The 19,345-nt window shown below is 39.5% G+C and overlaps 1 long non-coding RNA gene across 1 annotated transcript; it reads left to right on the top strand.

Moving 5' to 3' along the window:
- Nucleotides 1–5,748: 5,748 nt before the first annotated feature.
- LOC122973758 lies at nt 5,749–18,584 on the top strand. The gene is made up of 4 exons (XR_006400125.1): nt 5,749–5,934; nt 7,429–7,572; nt 15,957–16,044; nt 17,048–18,584. It is a non-coding gene; the product is annotated as an uncharacterized LOC122973758 (long non-coding RNA).
- The last annotated feature ends 761 nt before the right edge of the window (nt 18,585–19,345 follow it).

The following is a 19,345-nucleotide window of genomic DNA, read 5'->3' as shown; positions in this document are numbered from 1 at the left end:
ACACATACAGTCACAGGCACTTGCATGCTTGCATACAGCCAGCAACAACTGATGGAAATGCCAGTCTTGATCTGGCAATCTGGTGAAAATAAATTAAGAAAAACGTCAGTCGTCTGTGGAAGTTCTGATAAGGCTGCCATCCTTCTCCAGTCAGGCCTGTTGCCTGTTGGCGTTCTCTAGCTGCACAGAAGCATCAGTTTAGATAACAATATCCTCTCATGTTCTTCTACACATCAGGTGAGCCTTTCCTTCTATCAGTTGGTCTCAGCTCACCTTGCTTAGTTGCACTGTATCTTGCTAAGTAAAAGTCTATTTTTCTACTTTCTTTTGCAGATTAATTAAATACTTGGTACCTGGTCTTTCCTGAGAAATAATTAAAGTTTATCCAAACAGTAGTAGAGGTTTTGCTTAAATATGTGTAGAAACAAAGCATTTTTTTATCACATTATCCACAGATGTCTGAAAAACATCTGAGCAGCTACAAAATCGCTTGCTTTCCTAGAATGAAGTAGAGCTTTTCAGTACAAAGCAAGTTCCCCTCCATCCAGCCACAAATGCTTAAGTGCACATCAAGTGAAGGATTTTGTGTCTCCGGTAGCAGCAGCTGTTACTTTGAAATAAATAGAAGAACTACATAGTTGGCATGAAGAGCAGCAGCCTCTGTGGATTAACAGACAAAGAAATTTTCACTTCACAGTTGCGAGAACAGAATTTACCCAGATTCTGTCTCCCTGTTGAGTCTTTTGACTCTATTAGTGTCAACTCTAGTTTTACTTAAATGCGTAGAAACTCCTCTTAAAGACTATATACAATATATGCACATTAACCCAATCTATCCAGTCCTATACCAGGAATAGGAATTCCCAGGAATTACATCCATATTGAAAGATTCTGCACCTCAAGATTTATATCCAATTCTCAATGTTCAGTACAAACACAGGAAGTAGTGTGCCCTTAATGTAGCAAGTGAGAAAGTAAGGGTGTGGTGGCTGGAATGGTGGATGGCCATGCAACATGTATGACTTTCATGATGGTGGATCACCTACTTTAAATTAATTATTTTCCTGGTTTTATAAGGCATGTAGGGAAAACATATGTTTGTTGATCAGTCTTACATTTGAGGTTTGAGCTCTCAAAACAGTGACACAAACACAAACAACTTCCTAGATAAATGAAGATATTTAATCATATAGATAAATGTCTGAAGAATACATGGTGCAGAAAATAAAAGAATGAATAAAAGATCTTTAAATGATAATATAAATCTTAACTCAGTGGCAATAGTGAATTGAAGCATGGCTTAGGTTATAATAATGGAGGGATGCTATGGGCTTTAACGTCTCTATGGAAGTTATTTCTTATTTTATCTGGCTTGATTTGAAGAGTTGTCTTTTGTTGGCTTCTTGTTATTTGTAGTGATTCTTGGTTGCAGATAAAACACTGGCTGCTCTACTTCTTTAGTTAAGCTAGAGTAATTATGTTTTATTATAGCGCAACTTCAAAAGAAAATCTTAAGCCTTAAAACGTAAGACTTGTTGCAAAATAAAGCAAAAACTTGAACTTGTTTTAATAAAAGATTAAAATGCGCACATACTTGATTGACAAATACGAAAGAAAACTAATAGACGTCTTTAAGGAAAATAAAACCGGGAGCTTAAGCAGAGAGGAAGCTCCTTACTTGAGTCTATGGGAGGGCCAGCCTGTCTGGATTTGTCCCGTCCCATACTTATCAACACAGTCAGGACAGGTGGAGTTTTGGACATGTTTGAAAGTGTTTTGCCCTGAATTCTGTATATTTAATTCATTTGTCTCAAAAGAAACATGGTTGGAAACCTAAGATAGCAGATCATGTCTTGGTGACATGAAATAGCTGATTTTTATGATCTCTTAAATTAGTGAACATTAATGAACATGGATTAAATTTAGTTTACGAACATAATTTCACTCTTCAGGTGACTATGGCCAAATCTTTGTAGATATCAGTGTCAAACGTGTAGATATCAGTGTATTGTAAAACCACTCAGAAAACATAGTTTAGCATTATACATTCAACTTAACTCTTATTTCATGATATAAAAACATTTGACCTGACATTCTTCATTGATTTAACTATCGAAAACATAATACAATTGTGAAGTAAAAGTTAAGACAACAGTCAGGTGATTTTAAGCATAACATTTGTAGTGACCAGATTAAACATTCTGAAACACATGGATTTAAACATAAATTCAACAGGACCTTTCTTTAAACATGTCTCTAACATTTCCAAAAATATAAAAGTGTATAATATGTAATACATGTGCAGAGGTTTAAAGTAACAATTTAACACAGCTCAAACTATGTGGGGATAAAAGTCTTATCTCAGTCATTAGAGGGCAGTGTTGTTGTCATGTTGTCACATGGTGAGAAATGTTTTATCCCTGAATTTTAATATTTCACCAATGGCTCATTGTACAGCTATCAAAATTATACCATTCTTTATACAATTTTATGATAAGCAACATTATATGGCTTATATACTGTTGGACAGCTTAATTCACTGCAACTGAAACCTGGCTGGAATAGGACCTATACATGAGAAGTTAGCTAAGGAATGTACTTCAGATTTACAACAGTATCTGGAGGTAAGTGGAATCCCAAAAGGGGAGTGTCTCTCCATGTTTAATGTGGAGCTATCTTGTCTTTTCTCCGGTTCAAATGACCCAAAGGTCATTTAAATAGTCCAGTCATTAATTTAGTTCTTTTATCAGCAATGGTCTCTTCAGGAGGTCTGGTTAACCTCCATTCTGTCAGACCCCCACTGGGTAAGGAGGTCAGTTCTCACATCCTTGTTGCCACTGAGTATGCACCTTTTTATGAACAATCCTGTTGTCAGTGGGGCTCTTAAGATTTGAGGCCAATTTAGAATTCATTTTGAAAACAGCCCTCTCTCAAGGCTCCTATTTTGGTTAATGCTCTGTTCCTGTCCTCCCTCATCAACCTGACATTCCAACTGTGGGTTAGAAAAGGTGTGACCTGTGGTTCCTCTGATACCTACAGGTCAAGAGTTTTGTTGGAAAATCTCTCTCTCATTTCTCTCCATCTCTTGAGAAACAGCTGGAACAGTTGGATAGAGGAATGCTTGGAAACCCATTGCTAAAGGTTGTAGTATGTATTTTATACAAGACAATTCATGCAGCTGCATCTCCTTCCCTAGATCACATAAAGTAGCAATGGGAAGAGGAAATGGGTTCACAAATATCAGAAATGTCTTTGCAGTTCACAGTTGGTCGGGTTCATTCCTCATCAATATGCATCAAGCACTGGCCACATACACATTAAATCTTGTCTGTTGATAGGGTTGCCTATACAGTGCTCTACCTTAGATATAAGTACACATCTTAGATTTTTTCAGCTGTTCAAATGGGTCTGGTGTTGCGCTTTCCTGGTTGGAAAAACAACCTAGCCAATAAGAGCTAGGAGGGATTATGATTGCCAGAGCCAGAAAAATTGAGTCAACATGAGAAATGTTAACAATTTTTAGGAACCACTAGCTCTAATTGTCAACCATCAATGATGTCGTCAGGATGGACATGTCTGACTGAAGATCAGTTTCTATATCCAAAACAGATAACAGCTAACATGAAGGCAATGTCAGGCTGAATAAATGAATGAAAATTAAATATTAATTTAGACTAATTATCAGGCTAAATTCCATCTTTCTCATCTTATAATTGGTTTCATCTGTATGTTGGAACAAAGTGATTGTAGAATATCTGAATGTCCTTTTTTGCTGCCTCTCCCAACAAGCCACTTTGATGGCCTAATGATTACCTCCATTGTCATTGAAAATACTACAGAGATTGTGCACCCTGCCATGATACCAATTGTCAGGCACTGTCATGCTTTGGTAAGTACCAATCCAATATTGTGAAGCATATTAAAATTTGCACATTTTGTCTTGAAAATGGGCTTTAACATGATTTTGGTGGCATTTTCTACACAGAAGAAAAAAAAATCTACCCGCAGAGGGCTGTATGGTGCTGAGCCAAATGCTTCTTCCAGGTCTATTACACTGCATGTTTCTTGGCTGGATGATCAAAACACCCTGAGAAGCCATGTAGCCCTGTATTTTGTTCAGATGTGTCAAGAAGTTGGTTCATAATTAGTTTTTTTGCATTGTAAGTGATTTGTTTACCTGTGGGATGTCAATTAAAGGCACTTACAAGCATACTGGTAAAAAGACATCTCTTCCTACTGCATGATAACTGCTCCTGGTCTCAACCATTACCACGGATTTTCTTCTCAACACCTGGAGCACCTCTGTTAATCTTCCAGATGACCTTGGAGTTGGCATCATTTTACATTTTGGTGGGCAAAAATCCATTTTGTGTTCTGGATCATCTAAAAAACATATTAACTTCCAATGAATTCCCCAGTCTGTGTATATTTCACAAGGTGTTTTGTATGCCCTGCTTTGTTGCTTTACAGACTACCACTATTCTCCCCGGTGAAGAGAGATTTTTGACCAATTTAAAGGGATCCTTACAGAGCTTTGTCCCAGCTGACACTTTTCTCAAGATTCTTTCCCTCTTCAATGCTATGAAATGACTCAGGTTCTCTTGTAGCTCACTTATACCTTGTTTGCCTTCCTCCATAACTTTTTGAACTTCATTCTTGAGTGCACTAGGGCACTTTATTTTGGTTATGACTTAAACTTCCATAAGTCTGAGATTGCTCTTTCTGTTAATAAACTCCAGACTTCTCTGTTTCATAGCCATATCATAGATAGAATCACCCATTTTATCTTGTTAACTCTCTCATGCATAGTGGTCACTTCAGTGGACAGCTATTCAAAAGCCGTTTTCTTAGATATGCATGGGTTTTGATTAGGGATGCACGATATTGTATTTTTTGCCGATATCCGATATGCCGATATTTCCAACTCACTGTGGCTGATTGCCCATGCTGATACCAATATATGCGCATATTTTTTTCCAGCTGGTTGAGGAGACTATTAGGCATGCAAGCTTAGATTGTACTAAGTATGATCAAGAAAGACAATATATTAAAGAGGAACTTAGGAAGACTGGAGTTCAAGAGTTCAGCAATAAAACTTTAATGAACCTGCCAAGTGGGTGGAGTGGTAGAGTTTTCTTTGAGTTTATTAGACAGACAGGATTAATGTGTAGGATTTAATCTTTGGTCCACACTCCGGAGCAGAAGGTGGCGGTAATGCACTTAATACGCTGGTTGCCAACCGCCGTTATGAACGGGTTTTTTTTTTTTTTTTGCACAGAGTGGTACATCCTGTCAGCCGTAGTGTTTCCTATCTATGCAGCCGAACATAGCAGCTCCTCGACGGACTGCACCACTATGACGGTTCCGGTGCTTCCTCCGCAGGCTCCACTTCACTCAAGCTGCCCGTCAGACCCACTGCTTCTGCCCTCTTAAACCTGAATAACAAACTGGGGCTTGGTGCTCTGTTTGGATCCACATGGAGAGCCGGGGCTAACGTTAGCTGGGAGGCTAGCAGAGGCTAGCTGGCTGTGCTTCCCTCCGGTCATGCTGCAGCTAACACTCACTAGCCTCTCAACTAGCACCGGGACCGCCAGGGTGGCACAGTCCGTCGAGGGAAGTGCAGTTTGGAGGCGGAGGAGAAGGCGACATATCGGCCTCTCATAATCGGCAGAATTCGCAGATGCTGATATTTCATTTTAGAGCCGATACCGATGACGTGCCGATAATATCGTGCGTCAATAGTTTTGATGGTATAGTTGCACATCAGCCACCACAGTGGATCCTAGTGTGTCATCCCATACACTGCTATCCATTGGCCGGCCTTTGTAAGTGCAACAGAAATTTCTCAAAACCAAGATGACTGCTGGCCGGCCGGAAACGCTCAGCAGTTCAGGAATATCTTGCCAGTCCTTCTATGGTAGCAGGCCCTTGCAGGTAAATAAAAATTTGTAACATCAAGTAACAACTAAGGAGTAATACAATTGTTAAAATTTCCAAGTATTGATTTTATGCTGGGAGAAAATGACGATTAATAATCTGTCCACTAAGTTGGACATCATGCATCGCTGACAATATTTCAACTACAATTATACTATTACTGTGACTTTGTTGTTCTTGAAAATACTTAATCTGCAGTAACTGTTTTGTTATTTACGTTACATACGTTATTAGAATGTAACTTGCAGTTTTAGGGGGCTAAGGATACTGAGGGAGCTGAGGATGCTGAGGGGGCTGAGGGGTTGAAGATCCTGAGGATACTGAGGGGGATAAGAATGCTGAGAGAGCTGAGGATGCTGAGGGAATGCTTGGCACCTCAAAAGAATGTCTGGATCTTCTGCATTTCAAGTCATCTGTAGCTCCTGTGCTAATAAATGCAATAAGACAGAGGGGAGAAGCTGAGGAGTCAGGAACAAGGTTCAGTGGTTTTGCATTGCATTGAACAGTATTAGAATATGTTAAAATATGTTAAAACATTAGTTTAACAGCTTTGAAAATATATATCATTTTATAGTTTTCAAATAATATACAATTTTATTCATTGGTTTGTTAAATACATATTCCTAAAGTTGAAAACTGAAACGCATGCTGTCCACCTGAGTGGACATGTTAAAAACTCCTTGAAAAATGCATGCTCAAAAAAAATGAAGTTCAAATATTTTTTTCATGCCTAAAGGGGAATAAAAACACTTAGGAAAAAAATCCTGACTGACGTTGTCATAATTCATGCCTGAAAGGGTTAAAGCCAGACGGTTATTACACAAGTGTACTTCTGTACTACTACTACTTCTGAAAATCTACTGCAATGGGGTTGCATATTGCATATTCTAGGAAACAATAAGTGAGGGTTAAAGTAAATTGAACAAACTCATTTCCTTCACCATACATGCACTCAGTTTTTTATGATGTTATATTTACTTATTTTAACATTAAGTTAAATATATATAAAATAAGTTATTATGATGTCTTTCCAATTTGGACACCAGAATTATAGCAAATCAAAACAATAAATCTCTAGGATTTACCTGTTTCACTAGAACAGACAGCATTTTCTCAATATGGCAAGAACAATAACTTAAGTTGCATGTGTAGCCATCTTTTATAAATCTACAGCAGCTCAGTGTCCCAATAAATTACATTTATACAAGTCTGGCTCTGGGGAATATGATTTACATCCACTGCCAACATTCAGTGCCATTGTACAAAGTAGTGTGTTATTTATGTTGAATGGCCAACAGTAATGACATGGAGGAACAGGAGCTAACAAAACATGGCTGTTCTTACACAGAATGTGTACAGTACAAGGCTCAATAGTCATGTATATCCATAGTGTTAAGCAGAAGGTGAGCCAAATAGCCAATACTCTACATGCACATCTTTACAGCTCTTCAGCTTTGTACGATCCTCTTACAGTAAATCTCTTCCCTACAGGGTTCTCCTAAGTGATAACAGTCCAAAATGTCCTCTCTTGTGACAATGGAGCACCCAGCAGATCTAACCTGTCCCTCTGTCAAATACTGTATGTTGACTGCCTTTGAAGCCATGACACGCTCCAGAGTGGCCACAACCATCTAGGTGAGTTTGTCTATCTGCCTCACAATGCATTCCTCCTTCTGACTTGATATAGTGGTCTCTCCTCATCTTCCACACGGATATGCCACACACTCTAAGCTTGTTCACCTCACCTCCGACTGGGCTGCCAACAGCACTGAATACATCACTTTGGTTTCTCCTACAGATTCCATGCCATCATGCATTTAGTATGCTATCCTCTCATGTTAGCCAGGTTCTGTGTGTATGGTGTGCGGCTCCAGCTGTTAGCACTGCAGGTGGTACAGGGAAGAGGATTCAGGTGCAAAACAGAAGAGAATATATCAGCATCCATTTACAGGTGTGCGCAGGTGACAATGATTATTTGCAAAACATGTTTTGTGTCCATTGAACTGTCATTACTTTGGCCATGATGCTTTTTTAATCAAGGGCAATATAAACACATTTACTCAGATTTTTGTTCTCCCACTAACTGGTATCGACCAACAACATTGTCTAACTGCACATATGGTGCATAATTGTTCAATTACAATTCACTTGTAATTTATGTGGTCAAAAATGTACAGATAAGGCTTTTAAGTGACCATATGGCTTTATTAACAAAGCTTGCCACTTAGAATTTGCTTTAAAACTCATCCCTAAATTGTCACAAAGTGTCCTTCAAACATACTGCATGTCACTGTGAAGCACAGCACTGAGCAGCAGACTGAGCTTATGCAGTTTACCTTTATCTTCATGGACAAGGGTAAGATAAGGGCAGAAATATTAAAGCAAAACTGTCCGTCTGTTGTGGTGTTTTATTTTATTGTTTTGCTGATCTTTGCTTTAAACAACTATCCTCCTCTCTCTTTCTCTCACTCTCTCTCTCTCCCCTCCTTTCTATCTCTTTCTATCTATCTCCTGTCTGCGTTGTGAGTACCGTAGTTAGTGGATCGCTGTGAAATGCCAGCTGTCAGAGTGACATACGCAGTGTCACCTCTGTGCAGTCACGTCACCGAGGCGACAAGCTGTCAACATGTGCATGGGTGTATGCGTGATAGAAAGAGAGAGAGAGTGGGACAGAGTGTGTGGGTGTTTGTACTGCTATACTTGAGAGGACGAGTCAGTGTTTGTAGTGTCAGGCTTTTTAAGAGAAAACTGGTTAGGATCAAATTAAAGCCAAGGATTAAACATGTATTGGTTGTGGGGCAGAGATGACAAAGTGCATAGTATAGTGAGATATATGTAAAGCACATAGCTGAGGGTCGAGGGGAGAGCAGCTGCCTGAGGTGAAGGGAGGAAAGGTCAGGACTGAAATGGACAGTGGGAGGTAGTGGGTAAAGGAAGGAGAGGTGCCAGATTGGAGAGCAGTAGCAGTGGAGGAGTAATGAATAAACAAGAGATAAGAATGGTAACGAGAGGAAGGGGCGAGATAGAGACACCAAGTGCATTGTCAGGAAGCACAGTTTGAATGAGAGCAAACAAGGGTGGGAGAACAAGAAAAATATAGAAGAGAAATGCAGAACATAAGGTCAAAAGACCAGACTGAAAGAACAAGAGCTGAATAAAAAGAGAGAAGTGGAATTCACTCTTGAAAAGCTAAAAGGGAGGACAGAGCGACGGGATTAGAGTGACTAAGTGAGAACAGGAGATAAGGACAGCAGTGAAGTAGAGGGATTAAAAACAGTGGGACAAAGGGAGGATAGATGTTGGGATTTGTTATGGCTGAGGGAGGAACATGAGCCACTGACCAACAGAAGAATTTGAAGAAGCTTCTTTACCAAGGCTGAGAGTAATTGCACTTTCACACAAAAACCCTGAGTTTGACTCAAGGCAATGGACCCTTGTTCATCCAGTGTTTTACCAACTGGTTTATCCGGGCCCACAGCCATTTCACCATCTGAACTTCAACATGCAGAAATGTGGGCAGAGAGGCATTATAATTGCAGGCAAATCATTTGTCTTTTTCAAAGACTTTGAATATCTGTAGACTCACAAACATAAAGGAGTACATTACCCAAATTCATGTAGATTATTAATATTTAGCTGCTAATGCAATAGAGAGGAGATAATATATGTGCACATAATACACTTGTACTTGTAGTCTAAATATTAAGCTGCTGGTTTGAATCGGGTATTGTGACATATCCTTTTCCATTCCTCTTTGATAATTTCTGTGTTATATCATTATAGCATGCAACACATGATATTTATTTAAATCTGCCAATAATTATATGATAAATATGGAGCATAGGACCATGTCCAGAAAAAAAGATTACATTTGTGTTTCTAAAATATTATTCCTGATCTGTAGATATTTGAAAAACAGGTATTTTTTTTGGAATATCATCTCAGTGGTTTTTCAACTTGTTTCAATATTACCTTGTTTATGTAATACCTTTAATACCAGGGGAAGAGTTTCATGACAGTGTGATAAAGCATTCATGGAGACTGACTGTGTCCTTTTGAAGAGCAATCGTTTAGCCTGACAATATTTGATCTACTCGTGGAACAGGGAGCCAATTTATTGAACACCTATTTCAAAATAAAATTACTCCAGAGTCCATGTTAAGTTTTAACCTAATATTTTTGTATGACATTATGCCCCATCTGGGAAATCATTTCTGGGGGAAACACGATGAGAATGGAGCCAAATCAATTTTGTTCAGGAGGAAATGGAGATTCATAAATAATGACAGAGTTCTTGGTAGGAATGGCTGGTCCAGCAGTGAAAATCTGGAAATTGATTTCCATAATGATAAAGACTAAATAAATAACCAGTGTAACCTTTAGAATATCTTCTGAGCATTACAAGCCACACACTGTAGCGACTGTCCACTTGAGATTGAAATCTTTAACAAAACTGGAGTAACCGTTTTTCTGCAAGTCCTCTGGTGGCATTTGGCTTATTCATGAACGCCAATCACTCCTGGGGTACCTGACCCAACCGTTCATGAATACTAATGACCACAAAATGATAGGGCTGCAATTCACTTCCTTAGCAACCAAACAGAAGGGTAGAGTAGATATGAAAATAAGGCGACTGGCAAGTCAACAGAATGCCCCGACACCTCTCTGTAGTATCAGACGACAACACTTTCCCTCGGGGTCCGGGAAAAAACCGAATGACTTTTATTTACCTGGGAAGAGCTGAGGTGCAGATAAGTGCAAAATGAGGAGGAGGGGGCGTGTGGGGAGAAAGACAGAGAGTTAGGGAGAGTGGGAGATAATGATGAAAGGGCTTTTTTAGCCCCAAGAAGGCAATGAGTCATCCAATCGTGCGTCCTGACTCACTGAGGCCAGGATACACTCACAGCCTCGGGATGTCTTTGGTCACCGTGGTTACTAGGCACCCGGGTTACGACATGTTGAGGAAGAAAGTAGAGTGGAAAGTTGTATGTCTTTATTTACATGTATGTAACAATACATACTTCCACAACAGTAAGACACTGACATTCACCGAGGAATATATAGGTCGCTGAAAAGCAGTAGGCAGCGTTTATAATTGCTCTGCAGTTGGCTGTTATTTCAGTCTCCAGAGGGAAGATGAGTTGTCAGTATTGACATACAGACTCTGAATGACAGCCCCGCCTTCCTCTCCCTCTGTCTTTCTTTTTTCTCTCCTTCTCTCTCTCCCCTGCCATCGGCCAGCATCTCCATCTCTCTGTGTGTTCCATTGCCTTATAATGAAATTCATTACTGTTACAGATAGGAGAGTAACACCCGTTTAGAGATCTGTGTAGAAAATCAATCTCAGGCTGGTTCAGTGTGGGGAAAGTTCACTGAGGTTTCTCTCTCTCTGTAGTTGTGGTTTCTGTCTGCGGCCTCTCCAGCTTTGGTATTTGCTGTTATCAGAAGGGGGATTCTTGCATTGGCAAGATGATACTTTCTTTGACCTTGGGCTCCTTTGGTATATGACTGTGGTGCCATCAATGCTGAGCACAAATAAATATAGAGTGTTAGGACAACTCTTTGATTTAAGAGATGATATTCAGACATGGTATTCAGGTTGAGTGCCACTACCTACATTGATTTCTGATGTAAAAAAGAAGGAAAAGCAGCATCAAGGTCATAGTCTAGCCCCTTTAAAAAAAAAAAAGAACACAACTAGAGAAGGAGATGAAAGTCAAAGGTTTACTCACTGAATAATTTTTTAATAGGGCCTTAGGGAACTGATAATAACAAATTCACTGCTGTATGTGATGAGTAATTCAGTCTTATGTAAACAGTCTTGTACTTTGGTGTTTTTCCTTGTCTATTCTTTTATTGAATCTTATAAGCTCATGATTCATCTTGTTCAGTATAAATTCCGAAATGCTTCTGAGGTCTCTTGGTTTAACAGACTGACTGGAATAGAACCGCAACACAAAATAAAAAGCAGATATGCTTTCAAAGACGGTTTGAGCCAACTTCTGCTCCAGGCAATTTTAAATAGTCTTTCTTCCATTAATTTTCGGTGCAAAATAAAGCTACAGTATGTCATTTCAAAACTGACATGCTGACTTAAATAATGACTTTTTCATTGCTATTCCAGAGCTTGTTCAAAAATCACTCTGGTATCAAAAATAAGCCAACAAAGCTGTAGAAAATAATTACGAACAAGCTTGATTTGCTGCAAATGAATAATTTAGGCTGCAGAGACTTTAAATGTTCATATTGGAGAAAGGACATTAATTAGTGTGACTAATTGTGTTATATTTTCTTGCTTAAACAGGCACAATTGTTATTCAAAATGTCAAGAGTTAGAGTAAACAGATACAAATACACACTGTACGATTTGGTTTGGGTTGTGGGATCAGAATATTTAATTCTGCCAAATGATTCTGCAATGTTAGAAAAAAGAAACAAACAAAAAAGAACAGCAAAAAAAAACAATTATTTGAGTCTGCAATTGTATTGATTTTTGCAGTTGTGTACCAATACATGCTTCCTAACCATTCCTTTACAGTAACCATATTTTGCGGTGCAGAAAGAGAAATGCTAGTAAGCAATAATAAAATAATGTAATTGCCACACTAAATCAAGACTTTCTGCCTCTTTAGAATGTTAAACACTTACAACACCAGCGTGAAAGTTCAAAACAGCACGACGGTGTGACAGGTTTTATTAAGAGTCTATTTCTTGAATAGGATCGGGGGGAAAAAGTCCTTGAAATTCTAGTCCGACAGAGACAAAGACGAGCCATCCTTAATTCATTTCTTTTCTTCATGCTTCCCATTTCCATCTGAAGAGCTCGTCTGAGGGAAGTGACCCTGCTTTTCAGTAACTGTGACTGTAAATGTGTGATTCAGAATCCTGGCCTTATCAGCTCCCAGAGACTAAAATAGGGTCCATCACTCTGCCTGCTTAATGCTCACCCCCGCACCTTCAGGGACAGTCATGGAAGTTTGTCACTGCTTGTCAGCTCTTCCATCAAATCCCCCGAGGGCTCAGCAGTCACAAACTAAAACTATGTTTCATTTCCTTTTTAAATCCTGTTGTAAGGTGACAAGTCAGGATGCTTTTTATTAGCTGTACTTTCAAGTTGAAGAGGAAGGAATAAATACTTATTTTATGAGTGACTCTCAAATGATCGATTGAATTACTGCAAACATTCTTTCAGAACAGTGCCAAAAAGAAATCAATAGTTAAAGGATATGATGAAAGAAAAGATGACTCTGACATGAACAGTTTGACTCCTTAGTTATGACCACATCATGATCATTGTCCTTGCCATCCTTTTTCAACTTTGTAATTAGGCCACACAGTCGCAGTGGTGCTATCACTAGCTTCGCATTTTATCTGTGGTTGAGGATGAAACACCGCACTCAGAAAAAAAAAAATCTCGACCTTCAGTTGAGTGGTTTGTTTATGTGCTGCTGTAGCAAGTGGCTTGATTTAATAATCTCACTGATGTTACTATCTCTTTACTATTCCTCCAGTATTTTTCTGACACAGCCTCTGCAGGTGGTAGTTAGCTGCTGTAAATAAATGACAAATATTCCTTTGGCAAATGTCTCAAGACTAATTGCAAAATATGGCAAAACTCAAATGACAATGTGTATGTTTTGAAAGTTTTCTGTTGCAGAAAATATATTCCGAAAACATCAAGTTGTAAAAAAAACAACCCTTGGCAAACACAATTGCCAGTTCATCTCTGTATTCAGTTTGTTAAAGCAAAAATGCAGAGCAGCAGAAAGGTTATTCTAGCCAACATTTTCATCAACTAACAGTCCATGTAGGTACATGATGATTCACAGAGACTCTCAGACTTTTCACTGCTTTAAAATAATCTTTTTTGCATATACAATATTTCAGACTTAGTACAGCCTTCGAGCTCATCAATTTTGAGAGGTGAGCAAGAACTCTTCAATGCAGCTGATTAAATGCACAAATTGAATACGCCATTTTCTCATGTGAAAAAGCAAAGTATCCACTTTGGCTTACAATAAAGCCAATTATTTATCTTTAGATTATTATTAGACAACAGTGGGAGGGAGAAAAGGGTATAATATGCAACAAAGTTCAGCTGCTGAAATCAAGAGAAGCGACACCTGTGAGTTAGTTCAGGCAGCCCCACTTGAGCTGCTGCACTACTTATATGTCATACTCCCCTCACTGTAACATATATCCAACATGCCATTTGATCATGGTGTGTCCACCTGCAGACTTTGAGTCTATCTCTTGGAGGTTAGTATCGTCGTTTTCCACTCCCTGCTGTGTAAGATCAATATTTCCTTGTGGGCAGTGACAAAGTCAGAGCCTAGATGCCAGACACCAATGCTGTACATATTCTACATTTAAATAATAATCTACTTCGGGTGAGTTGTCTGAATGAACCCCGGATGTTGGGTTCGATGCGAGGCCAACAACCTCTTATTGAATGTCTGCAAAACCAAGGAGCTGGTTGTAGATTTTGACAGGACACAGCAGAGGATCTACACACCTTAGACAGTTGACGGTTGGTGAAAAAGGCGAGGCAATACCTTTATCACTTCAGACAGTTTAAGAAATTGAGAGTCTCTCAGGGGGTCCTAAAGACCCGCTACTCTCATCCCATCCCAGCATTCCAGCTTCTACACTGCTGTTAACGCCTCTGTAGCCACAAGGCAAACACAGAGAGACTAAGAAATAGCTACTTTCCTCAGGCCATCAGAATGATGAACTCAGTCCTCTGACCTCTGTATATCCTCAGCCTTGTCTAACAAACCATCTCTGAATCCTCTGCACTGCCCTGCACATTTGAATATTTGCACTTGAGCATATACAAAATGTTATTGCATCTTTTTTTCCGTACATACAGAGATAGAGACTCTGACATATCATATGTACATTTTACATTTTTATTTATACTGACAAATTGCCACCCACAGACTGGGCTAGACAAATTAAATAATTTGATCAGTATCAAAGCAGAGCAAGGCTATGGTCATGGTTAAATAAGAGACATCACTCACAGAATGATGATAGAAATTATCTTTGCATGAGTTCACAAATTAAGCTGAGCTGCTGGAGTTGAAAACAAGTGTATCCATTTCACTTGTTGAAGGTTAAAAAACTGCCTCTTTCCTCTGTATTTATGTGTCCTTAATGTAATTCTCCCATAGTGGGAAACATATCTAATACACTTGTAATGCAGAAAATATTCATTCCCTTCTTAACATATTAACATATTTCCCTTTCATTCATTTTAGAGAGAACAGGCACCTGCACCACGTACCTGAACATACATTAGTGAAATCCTGGGAGCTAAGATAGTCTCTGTCTGTGGCTACAACTGCCCTTTGAAACTGTATCAGTCATCCTAAAATTTGCATTCACACCCTAAGGTCACCAAGGATTTGTTAAGAAAGGTCACCTGTGTTTTGTCATCTGCTGCAGATTTACATCTCTGCACATAATCACATATGTTGCTCTGGAATTCTGTTCCGAGCGAAGTGAGGAACAAACCGAGGTGTCTGCGCTGAATATGCATGAACGTCGCACATTGTGTTCTGGATGCATAGGTGTGCATGATTTCCTCCTGAGTCATTATCATAAACTGTGATTTATTGCAATAGTAGCATGGTTGCAGCACTACATGATTACCCAAAGCAGTGGCACATAATATTCTAACCTGCATAATCAGAATCTCCCTCAAGAAGCAATATTACTTGAGATGTTCTGACGCTTGGTGTTGTTTCAATTCCACACTCTACCTGAGGTCTGGAAGGGGAGAAATGCCTGTCAATTTTCATATCGCCTCTTGATTTATTTTGAGCAGTTATTAAAGTTCACCTCCCTCTGAGAATTTCCATAATGATCTCTCTTACACTGGTATATATGAGGCACATAGACTGCCTGGGCCTACCAGCACATCTCTTATTAAATCTGTTGAGCTGTGAATTTACTCAAAGGCATGTATGATTAATGAAGGTAAGGATCCAATACAATATCCCTGTCTGTTTCAGGCATAACCCACAGCACCGCTCTGATGGGGAGGAATGTACAGCTGAGGATGAGCAGGCATTTCTCTTATCTTATCAAGAGTATTTCAAGGTACAGTAACTGTTTTGTTCATCATGCAGAGGTGTCGCTGCATCAGTCAATACCTGAGTGCAATTACTGTATCGATAATTGCGCTTGTTGTTTGGAGGTGAAGTGTGCTGACCTCTGACATGCCACCATCTGGTTCTGTGGCTATTGTCAAGCAGCCACAGAACCAGTTGGCCATGACAACCACAGTACACTCTTTTCAAGTGTGCATTCGATGCTGACACACTCAAGAGGCAGTGATAAACAACTTCTGCATTCAGATGACATACGGAGGGCTAAGCACTGCATAATTTCCCTGTTTGTTTCCAAAGCAGAATTGTCTGTGGTGGCAGGGGAATTGCCACTGCACTACATGCTACCATAAAGTGCTGAAAACTGACTTTTCCTCCTCCTTCATGTTTGCCAGTCATCTCTCAGCAAGAGTTCAATCCCATGTGGAGGAGAGAAACAAATTAAGCAATACATAAACACTCAGAAATACATATCTGCCATGGTGGGCTCTTGCCTCAAATCCGTCAGTGCGCCCCGGGAGGGCGACCAAGCTCGTGCTGGGACGTAAACAGATGAAAACATCTCGACAGCCAGACACGCTTGCCTCAAGATCCCCGATCTCTCCCCTCTGATGCAGGCTGCAAGTTGCAGCGACTGATACTTTGTCACTCCTCGGTCAATAAAGCCAGAGCCCCCTGTGGCATCCCTCTCTGTCACCTTTTAATTACAAGCCCTTAATATTTAAATAGAATTGAGGGAAAAAGAGGGAGAAAAAAGTCCAGAAAGAAGAAACACTAACTTTATAATGTACTCTTTTTGTCTGTCTGACTTTCTCTGGAATGGTCACACCACTCCATCTCCTCTCCTTTCACCACTCTTCTCAAAGAGTTTTTTCTCATTCTCACACTCACTGCTATTTTATTCCTCACTCCACTCTCACCTTTACTCTTATCTTTGTCACCCTCATCTATCCTGCTGGCCCAATTTCTCATCTTTCACTGTCTCCAACTTTCAGCAATGGGTTCATAAAGGAACGCCAACAGACAGATCTTCACAGATGAGTATTTGGGGAGAAAGTCAGGGCACTCACCTGCATCAATCAACGTCACTGCGCGCAGTTGGTGAGCCCCTGCCAGCATCCTGACATCACAGCTGGAGTTACAAATGGATGTGACACTCTTGTTCTTTCCTTCACAGCCCTCTCTCTTTGCTTGCGTGCCTCCCTGGCCGCGACATTCCCCAAAATACAGTGGATATGTTTCATAGCTGCTGTTGTGAAGATCTATTTTCAATCTTTAACCTACTGCTGTTTACAGATGTGAGCTTTTATCTCTGTCTTGGATATCTGTGCCTGGTTTCCAGTATTTTGGTTTCATCAGTAGAAAAGATGGTAATGTCACATCTCTCTCTCATAGTCTGAGGAAGTAACAGTATGTGAAAATTTGGATTCTGACTGCAGGTGATAATGGTGTGACCTTCAGGTATAATAAGGTCTGATTCTCATAAGAGCAAATTATTGTGCAGACAAGAGGCTGGAGAGCACTGTGTGGAAAGAGGTAGAGCTGTAGGATCCACAAAAGGTCATGATTACAGTCATTAAGGAAACATACCAGACAAAGGAAATGGATTATATCACAGGCTTTCTATTGTGAAACACCTTTCTGAGAGGAAATGAACAGGTCAGACTGCAGCTGTGGGTAAATCATATTATCTCAAATGTAAAATGTTGATGTTCAAATGTTAGTTATTTTTGCTGGCATTTGTTGGGATGGCAACAACAATGATTATGGTGTTCACAAAATGTAAGGTTGTGCAGTTTTGTTTTTCTTTCCTTTTGAAGCAATGGATTTAAAAGCAAACATGGTTGGATCCAAAAAGCTGCCGTGACTTGATAGCTCATCCATAGTGTCATCTCTTGGAGGTTCCTGCAGCTCATGAATACACCACAGGAAAACAAGTGTCAGCTATGCATACAGAGCAGCCTGAAGTTGATTTTTTTTTTTTTTTTTTTTTTTTTTGCTGTGTCCCATTTCTTCCCTTCACCCTTACCCTTCTGCTGAGTGTGCATTCACCTGAAACACAGTGATGTGTCCCAGTTAAAAACATTCTGCCAAGCGATTATTAGCCCGTCCACTCTCTGGCCAAATCCACTGCACTTGGCACTGAGCGTTAGCCATGACATCATGCAAAAAGATTAAGAAAAACAATTCACAGCAAGGGGCAGTAAAGAAAGATGAATCATGTGACCTGCTGTGATAAAACACAAAAAGAAGAAAAAAAGATGAAGATAAGTTTGTTTTCAAAATATGAATTTTTATTGTATCATTTCAGCCATAAGATTTTAGAATTTTGGTTCTGATTTTTTAAAACATATTCCATATATTAGTTGAAAGCTAGCAGTAAGTGGTGCAGAGTACATAATATTTTTGTAACTGTGAATAGCAGCTACTATTTTAACATAGTCACTGTTGATGTCTTGTCAGACATTCTTCCACAACACTGGAACAAACAGGTGCTTCTTTGTGATGATGTCTATAGGGCAACACATGCCAGAACAGCCACTTTACTTGGATAATAACAATAAAAACTTCTGTTATATAGAGGTTGTTGAAAGTAATTATTCAGTCAATCTCCTTGATTAAAAAAAATGATGAGATAATACAGTGAGCCCTCAGCCACCCACAGTAAGCTTAATTTTCACACCAATACTGATTGATAGGCGTCAGGAATTTATATTTACTCCTCATCAGACAGCAGTGACAGTGCACTGACCTTGCATTACTTTTAAGTTTACAACAACCTTATACAACTCCAGGCTCCTTAATAGTTCTCATCACACCTCAGCCTCTTTCTTCTCTGTAGGAGGGGGATCCATGCTGGGGAAACCAAATCAAAAAACATTAAGACAGACACTCTGAACTTCACTGGTGCAAGGTAGGCACAGCAGCAAACAGTGATAATGTTAGAAAAAAGTTCCCAAGAGCGGACATGGGTAATTGCAAAAAGACACTGTAGTACTTTTAATGTGTCAAGATCTTGAGTTCTACCATAACTATAAGAAGCTGGACATTTACTGTAGTTCAGTTGTTATAATATAAAGTTAAATAGCTTTTCATAACTATTAAGCTGATACTACTAACACCTCATAGTCACAGCTGTTGTTTGGTGTAGATTACCAACTACCTCCAGAATTAAAAGTAATTCTGAAACAGTGCAAGAACCTTTAAGATTATGTGTTATATCCTAATTTGTGCTTCTGCTTTCCCCCTGAGTTCTGCTGTTCCTGATGAATGCTGTAGGGGGAACCTGGATC

Source organism: Thunnus albacares, chromosome 22, assembly GCF_914725855.1.
Source record: "Thunnus albacares chromosome 22, fThuAlb1.1, whole genome shotgun sequence".
Lineage (NCBI taxonomy): Eukaryota > Metazoa > Chordata > Actinopteri > Scombriformes > Scombridae > Thunnus > Thunnus albacares.
The sequence above is the reverse complement of the archived record's forward strand: the minus strand, read 5'-3'. Positions and strand labels throughout refer to the sequence as shown.